This window comes from Misgurnus anguillicaudatus, unplaced genomic scaffold (assembly GCF_027580225.2).
Source record: "Misgurnus anguillicaudatus unplaced genomic scaffold, ASM2758022v2 HiC_scaffold_29, whole genome shotgun sequence".
Lineage (NCBI taxonomy): Eukaryota > Metazoa > Chordata > Actinopteri > Cypriniformes > Cobitidae > Misgurnus > Misgurnus anguillicaudatus.
In genome coordinates, this window is record NW_027395279.1 from 11172418 (window position 1) to 11188541 (window position 16124).

At 40.0% G+C, this 16124-nt stretch overlaps 1 pseudogene; it reads right to left on the minus strand.

Annotated features, from left to right (window-relative positions):
• Positions 1–2614: 2614 nt before the first annotated feature.
• LOC141362845 (Fc receptor-like protein 5) lies at positions 2615–14806 on the minus strand (annotated as a pseudogene).
• Between the last annotated feature and the right edge of the window lie 1318 nt (positions 14807–16124).

The following is a 16124-nucleotide window of genomic DNA, read 5'->3' on the forward strand; positions in this document are numbered from 1 at the left end:
TGCCAATGAGCTGATCTGCTTGATGCGGGCCTGCACGCCTTTGTAGGCTCCTGACATATTATTAGCATTGTCATAACATTGTCCTCTACAGTTATTAATGTCAATGCCCATCTCCTCTAAAACGCTAATAACTGAGTCAAACAGTGCTTCTCCCGTGTGGCTTTCAATAGGGAGGAACTTTACAAAGCGCTCCTCTATACAGCCCTCTGGTGATACGTACCGCAGGATGAAAGTCAGCTGATCCACATGTGTGATATCTAGCGTGGAGTCCACACTGATAGCAAAATACTTTGCGAGTTTCACTCTGCTGATTACTTCCTCCAGCACTTTCTGTCCCATCAGCTGTATGAATTCCTCACACACATTCAGGGAGAGGTAGGATGGGGTTCCTCTGCCAGCGTTTCCATATTTTTCAATATGAGTCTTTAAAAAAGGATCATACTGACTGAGCAGCTCCATGCATCCCAAATAATTGCCGTTGTCTGTGTCTACAAACCTGTGGCTGTCACCCCTGAAAGCAAGTCCCCGTTGAGCCAAAAACTTCACAACAGTAACAACTCTCTGTAGAACCTGTGACCAGTATTCACACTCCTCATTGAACTGTTTTTTGAGTTCTGAGTCAACTGTCCCCCTGTCAGATGCTTGGTTGATGTAAGCAATCATGGCTTTTCTGTGAATGTCACAGCTTTCATGTTCTGCTATACGATCATTAGCATGTTTCCAGTCAAAATATCCCCCACTCACAAATGCTGACTTTTCCTTGTTCTCGCCAAATATTTTGCACGCAAAACAAAACACAGTACCTGCTGATGGTGAATAACAGAGCCATTCTCTGGGCACACACTCTCCGTTACTGAGTTTGCGTTTGAAATGCATTTTTGAGAAAAATCTTCTCTGCTGTTTATATTGGCGTTCCGATGCCGTCACGTCAGCATTTTTATTTTGACAGGAATCCGGTCCGATTTTCGCCCAATAAGCTCGCACGTTCGCATCAATATTGTTTCCCCAGCGGCCCAAGTTATATGGGTCATCTGACTCGTCTCCCTCTATCACTAACTGCTTTGCGGCCTGGTCATCTCTCTGTTCTATTAATAAATCCACGTCTCTCTGGGGCTCGTGTGCTCCCCCCTCCTCGCTGCGGGTGGTTCCCTGCTTCTCTCCAGCTAAATCTCCCACCTGCACGGGCGCTGGCTGCGCCTCCTCCGCTCCCTCCGGTGTGTGAGATACAGATCTTCCTCCGGTGCTGCCGGGTCCATCAGTAGCAGCTGGTTTAAAAAATCTGTTGAGCTTTGGGATGCTCTTTAGTAGATATTTTTCACGCAACTCCTTCTTAATAATTCTTTTTCTTTTCTGGGCGCCACTTTCAAACGTCCTCCCCGACATTTTCACCCCCCCAAACCCAAAAACTAATTATAGACATTTTGATAAGCGGGTCACTACTAATTTGGACCAATCATCAGCCATGTAACGTGCAATTAGTGATTGACAGAAAATTTGACAAGTTACAAATCAATATGACATTTTCAGCTAATCATGAACGTAAAAATGGGAGGCCCTTAAACTCGTGAGGCCCCTGGGCTTCAGCCCAGGTAAGCCCGTGCATTAAGGTGGCCTTGTACAGCGTCTACAGAGACGTGACAAAATTACCTTAGAGAGTTACGAAACGTTGGAAAAACATCTGCTTGACCACAACTAGCCAAAAACATTACAAACCGTCTAAAATAACGGTCATATCAGTATTTACCTGTGGTGGTAAAACTTTACTTTCAGCAGCCATTAATTCAGTAAAGATCAATCAAGAAAACAATCCCTCAGTTGTATTCGTATGGACTGGACTGGTACAAGAGTAAACCTTTGTTATCTTATGTGGCGAGATAAAAGAAAAGATGCGTCAAACCACCGTGTGGTGTTCATTTGAAGTTCGACTTCACGTTGTGCTGTGCAGACCACTCGATGACATCCCAGTACTGCGAGAACGATTTAAAAGCATACGGTGGATTCGCTTGCGCGATACCTCAAAGTCACAGGCTGATCGTTCTGCGCATCGCTGTATGAAATTGAGGTGCGGCTTGCCTCGCCTGAAATTTAAACAAGAGCAGACGTTTGCCGTGAAGGAATAAAAAAGTCGGACACCAATCTCGCGGTCCAGTCGACCATCAGAGATTGCGTTCCCCTATTTTATCCCGGATTAAAGAGATGCAACACCAATTAATGCATTTACTGTACATTAAGATGGTTATGAGGAGAATCAACGAAGGTGAACTGTTAATTTCTGGAAAAGTCAACTTAGTAAATAAGTCTGAGTCTAATGGTAATAGAAATTATTTTCTATTGCGTGAAAACATCTCACAATTTAGCATCAATAAAAAAGTCATTAAAATATAAATGTTATAAGTCAATAAAAAAATCCAAATGCACACATTTGCTCAATACAACAACAGTCTTTTATGTATTGCATTTTTAACATAATACATTAAAATTAAAGAAATGTGTATTTTATTAAATAACCAAAATGTAAAATGTGCAACTAAATAGTTAGATTATCAGAAAACAAAAACACTTTTTATAGTCTTGTTGATACTTAAAGGGGCCATGGCACAAGACTTTTTTTAAGATGTCAAATAAATCTTTGGTGTTCCCAGAGCACATATGTGAAATTTTAGCTCAAAACACCTTATAAATAATTTATTATAGCATGTTTAAATTGCCACTTTGTAGGTGTGTGCAAAAAATGTGCCTTTTTGGGTGTGTTCATTAAAAAGCAAATGAGCTGATGAAATTCAAACACTGATCAAAATGATGGTCGTTTGTTGCCATTAAAACTCAATTGTGCTTTTCTCTGCACTAAATGTCAGTGCTGTGGTTGGATAGTGCAGATTAAGGGGCGGTATTATTATAATAAGTGCACCTTATGACATCATAAGGAGAGCCAAATTTCAACAACTTATTTTTTCATGTGCTTGTAGAGAATGCTTTACCAAAACTAAGTTACTGGGTTGATCTTTTTCACATTTTCTAGATTGATAGAAGCACTGGGGACCCAATCATAGCACTTAAACATGGAAAAAGTCAGATTTTCATACCATGGCCCCTTTAACAACTAGGCTATTAAACAGTCAGCAGTATAAACAAGTTCACCCATATGAAAATAAGTAATATTTCATTTTGACTAAAGCCCTATACACACTTCAAAGTTTGGAAAGTGACAAACACATTTAAATGTGGGAATGAATCCCTAAATGTTGGTTCCATGTCTGTATTAGACTCACTGAAAATGTGATGATTGACACAGAGGTATAGCAAAGGTTCGGCATACTCGCATGGTTACCATTAACTGCTTTTACCAAAATAATATTACAGCATTATGTTCTGCAATTATAATAAACCTCTATCTATCTTTTTTTTACGATTGCGACGCTTAACCATTTATGGCTTTGGGTCATGAAGTGATCACGTTTTTGGTGTTATTAAAATGGGAATGTGCCAATCCCAATATTTTGGCCTCTTAGATAAAGCATTAGACTTATAGTCAATTTAAAAAAAAATTTGCGGTACCTCTGTGATTTTCTGCACCATGCACAACAGACGTACTGTACAGTATGAGACAAAATCATTTTGGGACAACTGGCAATTCTATGTACCCCATTAAGCTAAATAAAACATCAAGACACAAGAGCATCCAGACATTTGTGCATTTATGAGAAATTAATAAAAAGATTATTCATGCATATTAGGTCAGGACTGAAAGTCAGGTCATCTTACATGCTCCACACCAGACGTTAATAAAACGTTAATAAAAAATATCCTAACAAAAAACTATCATGCTATTAGACAATCAAAGAAAAGCAAGAATTTACTCTAATGATGCATGTGAAGGTATAGGCTAATCATATTACTGGATTATTGATAAACGTACAGCCATTTTTTTTCTCCTCATATTTTTTCCTCAAGCAACATCTGAAAAAAAATTAATAGACTTAAAAAAATTGAATCCTTCAAAATTGTATTTTAACTTTGCATACTGAAAGATGTTTGCATGTTTGCAACTTTGCATACTGTTTTCGTTTTGTTTATTATTTATTTATTTATCTCACCTTGATCTCTTCTCTTCTTCAGTTTAGAGTATACAGTGCCTTCCCTTTCACTGTTAATTCCTAAAAATGCCAAGAGTTCAGAAAATTAGTTTATAACAAATTACCAGACATTTCGCAGTTCGTTTCAACTCTGGGAAATGTTTAAATTCCTGTTATAAAATTAAACAGAAATTGTAGTCAGTTTATTTAAAAAAGTACTTTAAAAAAAGTAATTTTTGGACCTGAAAGGTACATATTGGAACTTTAGAGGTACATACTAATACCTGAAAAGGTACATAGCTGTACCAAAATGGTACATATTGGGATCTTTTTAAAAAGGTGCTGTCCCAGTGACAGCTTTTGTACCTTTGTTTCTGAGAGTGTAGTCTCTTAATGTAAAGACAGATGATTTAAATGGATCTAATAGACCCCTTCAAGGTTTGTAAACATTGAATGATTATCGGGTGCGCGCGCAGCACGGGGTCAAACTGTTCATACCATTTAGGCTTTATAATTTAATCTAACAGTGCTGAAAAATGATGACTTACCTCAAATGAAGTGAGCACTACAAACACAAGCCTCTTTGATCTTTGCATTGTCCCAGTCTGCACGTTAATTGCTTGCAGACGCAGATGTTGTATTTTTTTGTTTTTGAGATTCTGCATGAATCGCGAAAACTTAACAGAAGACCTTGTGCGATTTTCACAGCCCACGACGTAAGTAGGCATTTTTGACGATACCGAATAATACGCAACTCAATCAGCTGTAATGACTTTTCTGACCCCGACATGCGCAGTGGGAACAGCCTGTGACGTGAACCGTGAAGGGGTCTATTGGTTCACCATTGACCTTATTCACATTTGAAAAAGGCCCTACGCAAGCTGTGGATCACCTGTCAATGTATAGCATTTTGGATTTTTGGGGGGTTTAAGAAGAGTCCTATTCTGAGCAATATTAAACCTGTCAACCGAAAATTGGAATGGAGTCATTTTATTTATATTTTATTATTTTAAGACATTTTAAACTGTCTTTATAGAACACATTTATTTTCTTTTACTTGTTATTTTATTAGCATGTATGTTTTCTCATTTTTACATAACTTTGAAATACCCCTGTGTATAAAATGTGCTATACAAACAAACTTGCCTTGCCTACCTTTCTTTTCTTTCTCTCTTGTCTTCATTTCTTTCGTAGGTTTCAGTTCAATATTAGCATAGTTGAGATCAACTGATTCGCTTACATTGTCTATAATAAAGAATAAAGATATGATTACATGTTTTCTCTTTAAGTCACGTTTATATGTGAATATGTATTAGCAATATATGAACACAATTCAATGAAAATATATAATTTAAATCAATATTTCATATGCTTATAAATGTATATTTTCCTATGTAAACTCTGCACCACAATGCGAGGCTATTGAGGGCATTTGCAAAGGTGTTGCTAGCCTGTTGTTATGATGTTTGTGGGTTGTTGTGTAAAGTAGATTTCTGACACAAATTGACCAGTCTGCAGTGGAGTGTCCTCAGTCTGTGTTTGATCTGATGTCTGACTGATGTTCTGCTGTTGACTGACAGGTGAGGGACACTGAGAGAGTTTTTCGTTTTTGTAGCACCACACCAAGAAAAATATTAAAAACATGACGCTCAGTCCAAGACACAGACCAACAGTAAGACCAAGAGATGAGGATCCTGAGGCTGGAAAAGCATACATACATCCTTTTATAAACAGTGCATATGCAAAATGTGCAAAATTCAACTGTGCTTATAGAGGAGAGAGATCACCTCTGACTGAGATCCAGCTCTTTGGAGACTCTCCTCTCTCTGTGTGTTTACAGTAGTAGAAACCCTCATGTGACTTTGAGACTGTAGGGATGATCATCATGTCTGCTGTTGTCTGACTCTGCACCACTAATCCATCTTTATCAAATTTAGCTCTCATGTTAGAGGGTTTTTTATCTCGATATAAACAGCGTAGAGTCAGAGGATCTCCTTCAGTCACAGGATGAACAGGACTGTCCAGAATCACATCAGCATCTACACAACGGAATAAATTAATGGTATTAAATTAAATCAAAGCAGAAACCCTATACTGGGGAAAATAATATACTTGTGTGTGACTTAGGCATCTATGCATCCTTGCACTGCCCTAGCAAACATTCAGAAAACCCTAGCAATCATAAACTACAGTCATGTATACTCACTGTGTACTGAGATATTAACAGGATGAAGTTTCTCTCCAGATTCAGACTGACACCAGTACACTCCAGTATCAGATATGTTGAGAGATCTGATTGTACATGTAGATGTTGTTCCTGTAGATCTCCAGTCTGATGATGAACAAGGTTTCATTTCGTCTGTGTATCTTCTCACTGTCCATCCAGTAGATTTACTGTGATCCTCACAGCTCAGAGAGAGAGATTCAGATGAGAAGTGTTGAGATCTGTTGGGTCTGATGATCAGAGAGACTGAAGGAGAAACACCTGAGGCCTCTTTATAAGAGATAAATGAATAAATGAATGATATAAGACATATAGTGTAAGAAATTGTTGCTGTGTAGTTGTGTGTGATGAACTCACCAGTGATCCACAGTGTTTGTGTGTTACTGTACTCTGTGTGATAGACTGGATCTCCTCTCTCTGCTCTGCACATATAAACTCCTGTGTGCTTCACAGTCACTGAACTCACTGCGTAGATGCCTTTAGATCCTCCACTGCTGATTGACACCAGCTTATAATCAACATATTTATTCACTGTAGAAAGGGTAAAATTTGGGTTAATCATTATCATTTAATATGGTGTCTTAATTTACAGTAAAAGAGACAGAAGGGAAATAGAATGAATGGAGATAATTTTATAATATTTTACAGTTGCATACAGTGCAAACTTGGACAATGAAACTGATACACAGGTCAATATATATTGAAGGATTCAAAACTATATACTGTATGTGTGGTCTTGTGGCCAATCTTCACTAATTGCAAATTTCATCAGTAAAAGCAAAATGCACATAAAATATTGCAATTCACATGATATACTGGGAGACATACAAGAGTTCAAAAGAGGACAAAATGTTGGTGCTCATCTTGCTGGTGCACACAGGACTGAAGACAAACTGAAAGGCCCTACCTACACTAATAAATTATTTTGGTCTAAAACCAAATGTTTATTGTCAAACCCTTATACTATAAATTATGATTATATTACATTCTTAAATAGACAAAAAACTACAATAACTCACCATATAAAGTCCTGCTTTGCTACTGCTCGGATGCTTTTACTTGCGCTCTGTGCTTTGCGCTTTTGCTTTTTTGCTTTTATCTTTTATCTTTTGATTCAACTACCAGCAGTTCAGCACAGTGCTCAAACTAAACAATTGGGCTCTCAAACTAAAACTACAAATTCCTGGAACTATATCGATATTTGGAATATTCAACAACTTGGGGTTTCTATCATAGCAGTCTACCAGTCTGCTATTGCCGGCAGCTGACAATCCTAAAACAGGACAACACAGCTGCCCACACTCAAACAGAAGAAAAGAAGAAAAAATGCCTTCTTTTGGATCTCAATCCACCTGCTGCTCAAACTGCCACAGACTTTTACAAAAGATTGCGGTTCTCGAAACAAAGTTACTTGTGGCGCTGCCGACCCTGCCAGAACATACAGCGGAGCTTCATCGTGGTCCTTCTCAACATAAAGCTGGTGAGTCCTGTGAACCTAATGCTTATAAACAGGTCATAGTGAGCTCAGAGAAACCTAAAGTAATTGGGGACACAAACCGATGGCATAAACAGGGTGCGAGACCCAAAAGTGCTCAAGACATTAGACTGTCACGAGTGTCACAAATTGCTGCATTAGCATCATCTACCCCAGATATGGGTACAACTCGAGTAGCCAATATTGGTATTCTACCACCCCCTGTACGGCTTGAAAATAGATTTGAAGCACTAATGAGTTTGGGTGAAGAATCCCCAAATGTTAATGGACACAGATCACATCAGTCAGTAGCTTACAGAGCTAACAGTCGCTCAATATCATACAGGCAGCGGCGCTCCGCTCAGACATCAGCCGAGCCAAGCACGCTGATAGTGGGTGACAATATTATCAGAAACTTTGAAAGCAAGGCTACCCGTACATACTGTTTTCCTCGTGCAACGGTTTCTGATGTTAACAAGGAACTTTGCAACATTCTGATGAAACATAAGTCTGTCAGTCGGATTGTCATACATGTGGGAAAGAATGATATTCGGAAAGAGCAGTCTGAGCTCCTTAAGGGGGATTTCAATGAACTTTTTGAAACACTTGCAAGACTGAAAGTTCAATCTTTCATCAGTGGACCTCTCCCAGCCCGGGGAACAAATATGTTTTCTCGGCTACTAAGTTTAAATTCATGGCTGCAAAAAACCTGCACCATGAGAGGACTGAATTACATTGACAATTTCAATATCTTCTGGAGCCAAAGGCAACTTTTTAACACAGATGGTATCCACCCAAACAAACTAGGTGCTAGGTTGCTTAAAGACAATATCTTATTCTCCATGCATCATCCATCAGCTAAGAGTGCCAGTCCACTACTGAACAGCGGAAATGACCACAGGATTTTACACCAGCACCTGGATGGACATTCAGATGACAAGGATAAAACTCTGCAGTCACAACTACTGTTCACAGACACAGCTCAGGCTGAGCCCTGCCCACAGACCTCGCTACAGCTGGATTGTGAATCAACACCCAAGGACGTTTCTGTTGATAATGACCAGAGGAATGATAACACTGCCTCCCAGCCTTCAGGAACACCAGAATCACAGCTGATGTCGTCACACTCTCTCTCCCTCTCTCCAACATCACCACTTCTGGGCTTTTCAGAGAAAATGGAGAAACTGGTATCTGCTGGAACAAAGCTCTCCCACTCTATTGCTGCGAGTCCCCAAATATCAACCAAGAAACGGCAGGCTCCTCAACCACCAAAGCCTTCGGGCTCAGCCCGCCCTCCCCCTCCATCTGAGAGAGCACTCCGACCTCTGCCTCAACGTCAGGGATCACACCAGCCCTCATCTGCAAACAGCACTGGTAACTGATGTGTGTTGGGTTCCCGCTACGTCAGCAGTAACAATCATAAATATTTTAAGAACAAGCGGGTGCCCGATGTCCCTTTAGCTTTCCCTATCTCTGTCCTGACATGTGATAGAAAGATGAAGGCCGTCTCCAGCCGCACAGCAATTCTATCTAATCTACTGCCTATTATACGTCATTCTGAGATTGATACAGTGCCAAAACCAGTTACTGTTAAGTTAGCACTTCTGAACATCCGTTCACTAAAGAACAAATCCTTTTTAGTTAATGATCTTATCACCAATAACAACCTGGACTTTATGTTTCTAAATGAAACTTGGTTAGATGACAGCTGCAGTGCTACAGTCCTCAATGAATCAGCCCCACCCAACTTTACCTTTATAAATGTCTGTAGAGCTGCTAGAAGAGGTGGAGGAATAGCTGCTTTATTCAAAGATGCCTTTCAATGCAAGCAAGTGTTACTTGGTGAATACCAGTCTTTTGAATATTTGTGTATTGCTTTAAAAGGTACACCACGCATTCTGTTTACAATTATTTATAGACCTCCTAAATACACCTCAGCATTTGTTGATGAATTCACAGAACTTTTATCAACAATTTCCTCTGAATTTGATTATTTTGTTATTGCTGGAGATTTTAATATTCATATAGACAATGCAGAAAACAATGCTGCAATTGAACTGTTAAATGTTTTAAACACTTTTGATCTGACCCAGCACATGCAAGGTCCTACACACAATCGGGGACACACTCTTGATCTGCTCATTAGCAAGGGTCTAAACATTTCATCCACTGTAATCAAGGATGAAGCACTATCTGACCATTTCTGTGTTTACTTTGATTTATTGATCTGTCCTGCCACTGATGCTAGATATGTCTATGTTAAAAAAAGGTTCATAAATGAGAACACCAGTGAGGTATTTATGAATGCTATGTCAATGTTGCCAAACATATCGGCAGACTCTGTTGATGTTCTCCTTGAAAACTTTAACATAAAAGTTAAAGATGCTATTGATGGTATAGCTGCAGTAAAGGTCAGGGTGATCACTGGCAGACGTAAAGCACCCTGGAGAAACACAACAGCAGTACAGCACATGAAAAGAACATGCAGAAAAGCTGAACGTATGTGGCGGAAAACAAAACTTGAAGTACATTATAGCATCTATAAGGACAGTCTTCGTGCTTTCAATGTAGAACTAGGCACAGCTAGACAGACCTTCTTTTCAAACATTATAAACAAAAACATAAACAACACTCGCACTCTTTTTGCTACTGTAGAGAGACTAACAAACCCCCCAAATCAAGTTCCTAGTGAAATGCTCTCTGACAACAAATGCAATGAGTTTGCAACCTTTTTCTCTGAGAAGATCAGTAATATCAGAATGACGATCAATACGGCCTCATATTGTACTGTGATCAGTCAGATATCATTGCAACAACCTCAGAAATTAGCCATTCTCTCAGAATTTGACATAATTGATATAAAAACCTTGGAAGAAACAGTACAACATCTTAAAGCATCAACTAGCAGCCTTGACAGGCTCCCCACATCTTTTCTCAAAAAGGTACTTAACTGCTTAGAAATTGACCTCTTAAAAATAGTAAATACCTCTCTGATCACAGGCACCTTTCCAGAGTCATTAAAAACAGCAGTTATTAAGCCTCTCCTAAAAAAGAGTAACCTAGACAAAACCATACTTAGCAACTACAGACCAATCTCAAATCTTCCGTTTATAGGCAAGATCATTGAAAAGGTTGTTTTTAATCAGCTGAACAAATTCTTAAACTCAAATGGCCATCTGGACAATTTTCAATCTGGTTTCCGTCAGCGTCACAGCACAGAGAAGATAATAAAGATAATAAATGATATTCGCTAAAACTCTGATTCAGGTAAAATATCAGTGCTGGTGCTACTAGATCTTAGTGCTGCCTTTGACACAGTAGATCACACCATACTCTTACATAGACTGGAAAACTGGGTAGGGCTCTCTGGGATGGTCCTCAAATGGTTTAAAACATACCTACAAGGAAGAGGTTACTATGTGAACATAGGTAACCATAAATCTGAGTGGACATCCATGACATGTGGAGTCCCACAGGGTTCAATTCTTGCACCGCTTCTGTTTAATTTGTATATGTGCCCACTTGGTTAAATAATGAAAAAGAACCAAATTGCTTACCACAGCTATGCAGATGACACCCAGATATACTTAGCCCTGTCACCCAATGACTACAGCCCCATTGACTCTCTATGTAAATGTATTGATGAAATTAACTGTTGGATGCGTCAAAACTTCCTCCAGTTAAACAAAGACAAAACTGAAGTCATTGTATTTGGAAATAAAGATGAAACTCTCAAAGTTAACACATACCTTGACTCTAGGGGTCTAAAGACACAAAATAAAGTCAGAAATCTTGGTGTAATTTTAGAGTCTGACCTTAATTTCAGTAGTCACGTGAAAGCGATAAGCAAATCAGCTTACTACCATCTCAGAAATATTGCCAGAATTAGATGTTTTGTCTCAAGACAGGACTTAGAGAAACTTGTTCATGCTTTCATCACAAGCAGGGTGGATTACTGCAATGGACTTCTTACGGGGATCCCCAAAAAGACCATTAGACAGCTGCAGCTCATACAAAACACTGCTGCCAGAATTCTGACCAGAACCAAAAAATCTGAGCACATTACTCCAGTCCTCAGGTCCTTACACTGGCTTCCTGTTACATTTAGAATAGATTTTAAAGTATTGTTACTCGTTTATAAATCACTTCATGGCTTAGGACCCAAATACATGACAGATATGCTAACTGTATATAAACCTAAAAGATTACTCAGATCATTAGGATCCGGTCAGTTAGAAATCCCAAGGGTTCACTCAAAACAAGGTGCGTCAGCATTTAGTTATTATGCCACCTGTAGCTGGAATCAGCTTCCAGAAGAGATCAGATGTGCTTCAACTGTAAACACTTTTAAATCTAGATTAAAAACACATCTGTTTAACTTTGCATTTACTGAATGAGCACTGTGCTGCTTCACACTGACTGCACCTTTAACTCAAGTCACTTTTACTTCTGTTTTATTCTTTTTACCTTTTTAAAGTGTTTTTATTAAAATCACATTTATTTTCTTTAATTGTTATTCTAAATGTTCATGTATCTTTGTTTTTATTGTGATTTTATTATGTATCTATTATTTTTACATTTTCTTTTTTCTCTTTTATATATTGTTTTCTCATTTCTATGTAAAGCACTTTGAATGACCTCTGTGTATGAAATGTGCTATACAAATAAACTTGCCTTGCCTTGCCTTGCCATATGTACAGTATATACAATTTTATATTCACCCATTTTATATTTAACTTCACCCCTGAATTATATCAGTTGATGTTTTTATGATTTTATGAGATGAATGAGATATTACCAGTGAACCAGCTGATTGTCCAGCTTGTAGATGAACTTATAACTTCACACATCAGAGTCACTGAATCTCCTTCAGTCAACCACTGCTGTGGAGAAACACTTAAAACTGTCTGTGGTTTATCTGAAAGTGATCAATCTCTCATGAATAACATGTTACACTTCATCTCTTCACACTAATAATGATGAACAAACATATAAACTCACCTGATGATACAGTCAGTGTAACAGCATCACTCATCTCAGTGTTTTGTCCACGTATCTGTCCTCTACAGGTGTATTTACCACTGTTATATGGTTGAATGTTGTTGATTTTACACTCTTGTGTGTTGCATCGGTTGAATGTATACTGGTAATTTGTCTTCTCTACAGTCCAGCTGTATGTCCACTCAGTGTCTCCTGTATCCTGTATGTCACATCTCATAGTAACAGTTTCTCCACTGAACAGCTGTTTGTCAGGATCAACACTCACTACAGGTTTAGGACTGTCTGTATAAGCACAATGTATAACACAAAAAAACCCATCATCAAACAATACAGAAGTGGTAAATCATTTGTTGTGGAATATTAATAATAACGCAGACATATAACAATGCATTAAATGTTTAGTATGAGGTTAAAAAAGGTTGTGAGCACCTGCCCTGACTATATTAACCCCCTGGGGTCCAAAAACGCGGGGCCGCGTTTTGACGTGTTTTTTCCTTATCATGGCAGAATCAACTTAAAATACTCCATCATTAATAATCATACACTTACGTGTTTGACATCATTTGAAACGGTTAAGGGTCTTCTTTAATATGTGTTCATTCACAATAACAACAGATCTTTGTGTTTTTGTCAAATGAAGAAAATAAACAGGGTGTGCATCCAGACATTTCTGTCTCCGCCAGCTGTCTCTCAAAACACGTTACAAAAATGAATTGAAACTCCGCGAATACTCGTGACACAAGCATGATACACATATCCAAAGAAAGCCTGAAATGTCTACTTTTAAACAAGCTAAATATACTCAAAAACAAATATTGCCTGTTTATGTAATCTGCATTGAAGTAAAGAGAGTACCGTTTTTCCTGGCTGACTTCATTATCTTTAATTTGGTCACGCCCACAGCTGTTGACATGGTAATGAAGACACGAGCTGTTCAACCATAACAAGCAAAGCGTAAAGTTTGATCAGATTTAAAGACTTTTTACCGCATGTTTGGATTATAAACTTTATTCACACACGTGAGGAATATCTTCATTTATGTCTGGACATTGAGGAAGAGAAGCATTTATCTTTAACGTTACCTAAGAAGAACAATGGAGAACGCATTGCTGGATTAGAAGTAAGTAACGTTAACAGTTAATTTATACCATTTATATTTGCTATCATGTAACTTAATATGCTCATAGCTTGTGCAGTTCAGCCTACATACAGTAACGTTAAGCAACCTTAGCAGACTGCACGCTTCGGATTGAAAAAGTTTCGCATTGTTTACAAACGGACGCGATCTCCCGTAATGGCGGATTTCACTGTTGCATGCTGTAACAGTGTTAAACACAGTTATTCACTTATATCCTTCATGGAAACTTTCAGTAAGCCTGAACTGCTGTATCTTTCAAGTGTATGTGTCACGGGGTGACGACTTTTGAGGGCGGAACCAAAAGTTGAAGAAGTTTGGTTCCGCCCGGATGTTTCCGGCCCGACCGGAAAAACAGAAACACCGGACATCCGGCGGCTCCGCGAAGGCTGTAATCAGCCGATTGGGCACAGCTGTGCCTAGTTAAAGAGATCGCCGGGTAATTGGATAACTGGAGTGCAAAGAGGAGTATAAAAAGCACAGTTAGATGACAGCTAGTGCTTAGTGTGTGCTGAGGAACGGAGCTGTGCTCATTGTTAGACGTGGTGGCTGTCTGTATTTCTCTCTCTCCCCCCCTCTCTTGTTACAGTTTACGGTGGACCGGCTGGATTTAACGAAGAACCCTACGGGTAGAAAGGAACTTTGGTCCAACTAGTATTTTGGAAGGAGTAAAGCGGGAAGAGATTTGACCTCGTTACACAACGTAAACAAAGGCTATCCGCTGTGAGTATGCCCGTTGGTGTAGTATAACGGGCAGAAATTTAAATTGTGTGATCGTTGGAGCCCTCCAGGACTAGGAAGGCGGCCCTACCCCTATAATCAGCGCGGTGGGCGAGCCGCTAGAGGCATACGTCCAAACAGCCACAGCAACGAGACTCTGGTTTGGTCGTGTTTGCCATCACCTCTATGTTAGCCCCAAGCGCAGTGGAGGACATCGGGCGCTTCCCTTGTGGTGTTGCACTTACAGTGTGGTGAGTGAGACTTTACAAATCATAAGCTTTTTCACGTTGGAGTGGTGCTGTGTATTTGCTGTGGGTTGCTGTGTGTCTTGTCAGAGAAGCCCCGCACCATCCATTCTCTCCACTGGGCAGAGGACGGAGGGGCCAACGACCTCAGACCTTATTGCCACCATACGCTGTGCGCTGTTTTCAGAGTACGAAGGGACGCAGACCAAGAGCTGTCAAGGACTGTGAGTAAAATACTGAAAGCATTCGTGGTGTAAGCTTACCTGTGTTTGTATTTGTCGCAGAGTCGGAGGCGAAAGGGTCCGCCGCCCCCGTGGTCTCTACGAAAGGGCGCCCCTATCCGGGATTCGATCGGCCTACGGGCAGTGGGGATAGGGCAGCGCTCGACCCGGCGAGGTGGTGTGTGACCTTCGCCCCCCTGCTGACCTACGGAGGAAACCGGGAACGTGATACCTACCCAGAAAGCTGTAAGCAGCGGAGCCGGTGAGAAACATTCAAAGTTCAGTAACAGTGTTTCTGTGCCCTAGCGATCACCTGTGGAGAGAGAGAGGAAAACGAGAGTGAATCATCGAAGAACAGACTGTGAACGCGATACCTACCCAGAAAGCTGTAAGCAGCGGAACCGGTGAGAAACATTCAAAGTTCAGTAACAGTGTTTCTGTGCCCTAGCGATCACCTGTGGAGAGAGAGAGGAAAACGAGAGTGAATCATTGAAGAACAGACTGTGAACGGGATATCTACCCAGAAAGCTGTAAGCAGCGGAGCCGGTGAGGAACATTCAAAGTTCAGTAACAGTGTTTCTGTGCCCTAGCGACCACCTGTGGAGAGAGAGAGGCAAACGAGAGTGAATCATTGAAGAACAGACTGTGAACGTGATACCTACCCAGAAAGCTGCAAGCAGCGGAGCCGGTGAGAAACATTCAAAGTTCAATAACAGTGTTTCTGTGCCCTAGCGATCACCTGTGGAGAGAGAGAGGAAAACGAGAGTGAATCATTGAAGAACAGACTGTGAACGTGATACCTACCCAGAAAGCTGTAAGCAGCGGAGCCGGTGAGAAACATTCAAAGTTCAGTAACAGTGTTTCTGTGCCCTAGCGACCACCTGTGGAGAGAGAGAGGCAAACGAGAGTGAATCATTGAAGAACAGACTGTGAACGTGATACCTACCCAGAAAGCTGTAAGCAGCGGAGCCGGTGAGAAACATTCAAAGTTCAATAACAGTGTTTCTGTGCCCTAGCGATCACCTGTGGAG